Raw genomic sequence first — 6,662 nt, forward strand, 5'->3', positions numbered from 1 at the left:
AATGAACTGTAACAAAATTTTGATAAATGTGTTATTCATATATGAATATAACTTATGAGAGAAGCTGATACATATTTCATTCATATATGAATAATAGTTAAACTGTAAAAATATTAAGCATATTTTTTTATTTATAAATGACTAACGAATATACTGTAATAAAATCTGATAAATTTTTATTTACTTATCAATAACGAGAGCTGAAACTATAAAAAAATAAAAATATTATTTTATTTTAAAACTATATCAATATGGATGTCTATTTGTAGAGAATAAAAAATTATGAATTTTGATATATTTAAAATAGTTTTTCGATAAAAATAGCTCCATAAAAATTAAAATACAAAAAAAAAACAATGTTTTTGTATATATTAAGGTAAAGATTAACATAGTCTATGGAAACATGTTTGGCTGGAAAACACATGTGTATTCATTTCCCATTTCCGCAGGTACAATGGAGGGTTTAGCGGCAAAAATAAATGATTGGCTGAGAATAATTCCTCCATTCTTTACATTTTTTTTATTTTTCTCAATTAAACTTATATATATATATATATATATATATATATATATATATATATATATATATATATATATATATATATATATATAGGGCTAGGTTATTTTGTTTCTTACATTTATTGTGTGTTAGAATACACCAATAGGAATTTAGTAAATTAAATAATTATTTAATTAAATAAATATAGATATTAAATGATTTCCATAATTATATGTATATTAAATGATATCCATAATTATAATTCTCTTTTTATGGAAACTAATTAAATCCGTCATTAATGTCAGCAATAACATTCTTTTAGAATGAATTCGCATCTAGGTTTTTATATATGAGTTCGTATTTTATTTCAGGATTCACTCACTTAAAATACAATAAAGTTGCATGGAATATGAAGAACGAGAGTGTATTTTACTAGAATACACTCTCATTCTGCTGGAATACACTCTCATTCTTCTAGATATGAATTCATTCTGAAAGAATATTATGTTGACATTAATGACGAATTTAATTAATTTCCATAAAAATGAGTTATAAGTATGAATAACATTTAATATACATATAATTAATACTAAATTCCTATTGGTGCATTGTAGCACACAATAGATTTGAGAAACATTTGAACCTATATATATATATATATATATATATATATATATATATATATATATATATATATATATATATATATATATATGGTTCGACTCCGCAGAGGACTAAAAAATAGTGAGGATCATCATATTTTTCGTTTATACTATTTTTGAATCATATTATTTTTTAATCATAAAATTTTGAATCAAATCATTTTTGAATCATGCGATTTTGGATCAATAATATATTCAATTAAATAAAGTTTTGTTCAAAAAAATTATGGATCATTATATATTTTGAATTATTTAATTTTGAATCATAAAAGATATAATTTAGGATTATAAAGTATTTGAATTTAAATATTTTTAGATAATAACAAATTAAGGATCATAAACAAGTTGAATCAAAAGTTTTTTTGAAAATCATAAATATTTTGAGTAATCAAATTTTGGATCATATTATGTTCAACATTTTTTTTTAAAAAAAACTAATATTTCTTAAACACTTCAAAAGCTTATTTTTGAATTTTTTTTTACAAAGTCACTAGTACATTGAGTGAAAGTATCCCTTAAATTTTTATTATTTTTGGAGAATTATTATTTTTTGAGTTTTTTTATAAAATAAAAAATAAAAAAAAATTCTTCAAATTTTCATGATTGTGATCATTTTTTTTCTATTCACTGAATATCAAAAAGGAAAACAAGAAAACGAAATTGGTACGTGGTAGGATCACAACCATCACAAATGGCTAATCTGGTTCCCTGCAACTATCCAAAACAACCCCACAACACAAACTCTTTAATAATGAAGTTAGTATTTGTTGTATCCATACCGGGTAATCGAAATTATTCCCTCCAAAATGTCATAAGAAACCATATCATTTCAACATTTAATTTCAGTTGTGCACAATGTATAAGATTTTATTTCAAAGGCAATAAATGCCCTTGTAAATAAAAGGGTAAAATAGGCAGTTACAGTAAGATGGTTCATTCGGTCTAGGGATGAGCAATTTGTCCCAAATCCCGATCCCGTACCGGAACCGTACCGGAACCGGTACCGAATTTAAAAATATGGGACGGTACTCGGTTCTCCAAATACATGAAATTCGGGATTTGGTACCGCCGATACCGGTACTAGTACCGAAAACCGATACCGGTACCAGTAATGTTAATTCGGTTCGGTACTCGGGATTGACTTTCGATCAAATTCGGTTTTCGGGAAATCGAGAACGGTACGGGTCGGTACCGGTTTCGTCCCACGCTCATCCCTAATTCGGTCCAAAAAAGAACATGCTTGAATTTATACCTGCCAAAAGAAAGTGCTTTTTCCCATTGTAGTCATCAAGAATAAACGAATCTTTCAAAGTTAATTGTAAATGCCCTAATAAACAAAAAGAGTAAAATCTTCAATTTTTCGCAATTAGATGGTTCAATTGCTCCATAAAAAAGAAACAGGATTTTGGACATATAAGAAAACCTGATTTTTTTTCCCATTTAGTCATCAAGAATGAATTTTTTTCTTTCATAGTTACATATAACGCCCTTGTAAATAGAAGGATAAAATAGTATTTACTCAAACTCATAATTGTTCATTCGGTCGAAAAAAGAAACATACTATTGAGTGTTGAACATTTAATTAGGAAGTGAAACCTACTTTCCCCATTTACTCACCAAGAATGAACACGTTTTTTCATAGGTTACTTATAAATGCCCTAGTAAACGCAAAGGTAAAACAGCCTTTTACTCGTATTCAAACAGTTCATCCAGTCCAAAAAATAAACTTAATGTATAAAACACTTACTCTAGAAAAAATTTCTTTATCCACTCAACAAATAATGCAGTATAAAGAAAATTTTCACATACCTGGATATGACTATTGACTTGCAACATTTTCCCTAGTAATTCCACCCATATTTATCAAATTAAGAATCCTTTTAGGCACATCTTCTGCATAACTTCCACCAAAAAAATCAAATTTTAGTCATTTTTTATACACACCCGACATGTAAAATTAGTTAATAACCAAAATGGACTCACTCTCAATCACCCATATAGTTAAAAGCAGCAATGAACTTTCTATGAAGATCAATCTACCGACAACACGAGGCTTCTTTTGAGCCTATGGATCATCACTTTCAAATTAAGAATCCATTTTTAGTTCCTCGATCTGATTTATCATGATCGTTGTTTGAATTTTACTTTGGCTTTGATTTTGATTTTGACTCGCCTAATCACATGTTGCATTATGTTCCTTAACTGCTCAATGTGATCTGGCTTCACTAAATAATCACAAGCACCTCGAGTAATCCATTTCGTTATAGGCTTTGGGTCACTGTTTTCTAATAACACTGAAAAAAACATTTTGAAAAACTTCACATTTACGAGAATACCCTTGCTGAAAAAAAAACCATTTTATTATATTTAACAATATGATTATCTTTTTACACAGTAGCACAAAATGATCACCAATTTGTTTCATTGCGAATGTAAAATTGGTTTCTAGAAGGTCGTCCCCACCACAAAAAAACCCATAAAATTGAAAGTGAAAATTTCATTTTGAAAACAAAAAAATCCAATATCGAAATTAATATTGTGAAATTGTTTTATAATAATAAAACTGTTCATATGATAGTGAAATTATTCATATAGTTGAAAAATTGTTGATAGTTGAGACCAACGAGTTCTAGAAGGTTGAAACCATCCATGTGTATCATATAAACATCACTAATAATCAATTTGAATATGTTTTTGTTTTCCCTTAGCATCTACAATGTTGTTATCGCTTAATTTGTGGTTGCAACTGTGAAAATAAGTTCAAAACGAAATGATTGTTAACACATAAAGCAATTTTAAGGTCAATGAATTGAAGTCCCATTAGGAAAAGGTCAATTTTAAGCAATTCAATTTGAAGCACAAAAACTTGGGAAAAAAACACAAACCTTGATCTTTGCATTTTCTTAGAAGTCCATTTGATAACTTCAAGCAAGTTTTCGTCAACAAAAAGAACTCCAATACCAATGTGAAACCTGTCAAATTCATTACCAACGACCATCACTGAGAATTAGTTCAAACGATTCTAGCTAACGCTAAACATGGTGGGAGCATATGATTATATGACGGATAGAGATAGATGTGTACTATGAAATTTGAAAACCTGAAATTAGGTTTCAATCCAAGTATAACACAGTCAAACAAAAACCCCCACCTGAAACTCTGATATAGAGTTCAAAAGTTACTAAAAACTGAAGCAGGGTCGAGCAAAACAGAAAACATGGCCAATGGTTATTAAGAACCGGTCCTCAGAGAACTCGATTTATGATGACATATCCACGATAAAGAAAATACGTCTACGTCATGATAAACATTTAAGGGATTGATAATTAGAGCAAAAGGATAATGTTTTCTTATTTTGATTATTGTGGTGGACTATGGTTTTCGAATCTTACCAGCAAAAGGAATAAATATTGCAATTGAAAAACGAATCAAGAAATCACATCTTGAAGGAAGCTTAAAAAACATACAAACCTAATCACCATTATTCCAGCTATTCCTCATCACTGAAACAAATCAGATGAATGAGGTTGACGTTTTGCATCCAATTCCTGCATTTTATACGAAAAAACATCAATAAAAAACCAAAATACACAGCTAAATAAATCAATAAAAAAAATTTTAACCACCATCGTTACACTCGCCCTTCTTCACCAATGATATTGTCGTGCGATTGTGGAGATGATGAGGGTCGATGGTGATGGTGGTGGTACGTGTATGTGGCGGTGGCGGTGACCATCTAGGGTTTTCCTGTGTGTGAGAGAGAGAGAGAGAGAGAGAGAGAGGGAGAGAGAGAGAGAGAAAGAAGAAGAAGAAGAAGAAGAAGAAGAAGAGAGTGTGGAATTTCTGGAGATGTCAACTGGAAGAAGAAAGGGGAAGCGGTGGTATGGGGATTAGGGAGACGTATGGGAGAAAACGAGGAAGTGGAGTACAGATGTCCCTCCAGACTTCTTCAACATTAATGACTAAGCTTCAAAAGTAAAGAAAATGAAAAAATATAGAAAATGAGAAACAGGAGGGATCGAAGCATTTGGATCACCCGCTGCTAACGTGTCCTTTTCTGCAAATTCAACAAAAATCTTACAAAAACGCTTTGCTAAATTCTGAAGCCATAGAGCTTACTTATATATATATATATATATATATATATATATATATATATATATATATATATATATATAAAATGCGGAAGTGGGTTAGCATAATAAATTTCTAATCTTTAGAATAAATTTAGAATGTATAGAACAATAAAGATAAATAAAATCTTTACAATAATATTAATATTTAAAGGAGAAATAAATTCAAGAAAATAATGACATAACAAGAATTGAACCAAATATTTTAAATAGTACATTTTTTTTATTAAACTCGAAGTACTGTGTACATACATTTGGAGAAATGATGATTTGGATATCTAGAGATTTTGAACATCGTGAAGTAGAGAGAGAAATTCTAAAGGCTTTCTTAGACATAAACTAAATATTTAAGAGATCGAAAATTTTCTAATGCTTGAAACAAAAAACTTCAACTCAATTTATAGAAGATTTTTGCTCTTGATCTTGGTAACCGGATGTTTACCAAATCTTTTCTTGAATAGTTTTTCTTTATCATGTGCATGAGTGGTTGGAATAAAATTTATTCTTTAGATAATGTTCTTGTCTTCTTTCCATAATGGTAGTCAATTTTTTCTTCTTTTGACAATGTTTTTGTCTTCTTGTTATAATGGTTGTCAATTCTTCAATTATCTTACCGACACATTTTTAATTATCAATTTTGAATTCTTATGAATTCTTGAGGCCAATAATGGTAACAAACCTACAATATTTTGTTGATAATAAATTCTGATAAAAGTGTTTACGCACGCAATGTAAACATACACAATGTTTATTACACAATACTCCCAATTTTGAGAAACTAGAAATCTTGAAAAACATTGAAACGAAATACCTTACATTGAAGGCATACACCGAAAAAAATTTAAAATATTTTAATCTTTATATGGATCATCAAATGGGTCTTGTGGGTCTTGCAATAATTGAGTTCTTGGAGTAGATTTATTTGATTCTATAGGGGATCTATGAATATCTTGTAATAAACGTTGAAGGTCTTCTTGTGATGAACCGGCAGCGTTCAGAATTTTAGCTACTAGTTCAATGTCAAAATGAGAAGGAGCAGTCTTGATTAATTCTGTTTTTGATTCTTGTGACTGATAGACTTCTTGATAATACCTGATTACCACATTTGAATTGGCTTAAGGTAATTTAAATTTATCACACCATTTTAATCTATATTGATATTTGAGCCAAGGAGGAGATGTGGATTTTGCTTCTTGGTAACTATATGTCCATGACATGATCCATGGGATTTTGAATAACATGGTGAATTGTAAGAGATATTCAAATTCATGGATTGGTTGTTTTTTGAATTTGAGAAACCATTTAATTATTTCTTCCGGTAAACAACTTGGTATTAAACCCATAAGCTTAAACCAATTAACAAACCAT

At 29.2% G+C, this 6,662-nt stretch overlaps 1 long non-coding RNA gene across 1 annotated transcript; it reads right to left on the minus strand.

Moving 5' to 3' along the window:
* Positions 1-1,785: 1,785 nt before the first annotated feature.
* LOC145116907 (uncharacterized) lies at positions 1,786-5,231 on the minus strand. The gene is made up of 6 exons (XR_013712375.1): positions 4,788-5,231; positions 4,633-4,709; positions 4,047-4,133; positions 3,145-3,455; positions 2,971-3,062; positions 1,786-2,413 (listed from the first exon to the last, which is right to left on the minus strand). It is a non-coding gene; the product is annotated as an uncharacterized LOC145116907 (long non-coding RNA).
* Between the last annotated feature and the right edge of the window lie 1,431 nt (positions 5,232-6,662).

Source organism: Lactuca virosa, chromosome 5 (genome assembly GCF_052849685.1).
Source record: "Lactuca virosa cultivar CGN04683 chromosome 5, Lactuca_virosa_CGN04683_v6, whole genome shotgun sequence".
Classification (NCBI taxonomy): Eukaryota; Viridiplantae; Streptophyta; class Magnoliopsida; order Asterales; family Asteraceae; genus Lactuca; species Lactuca virosa.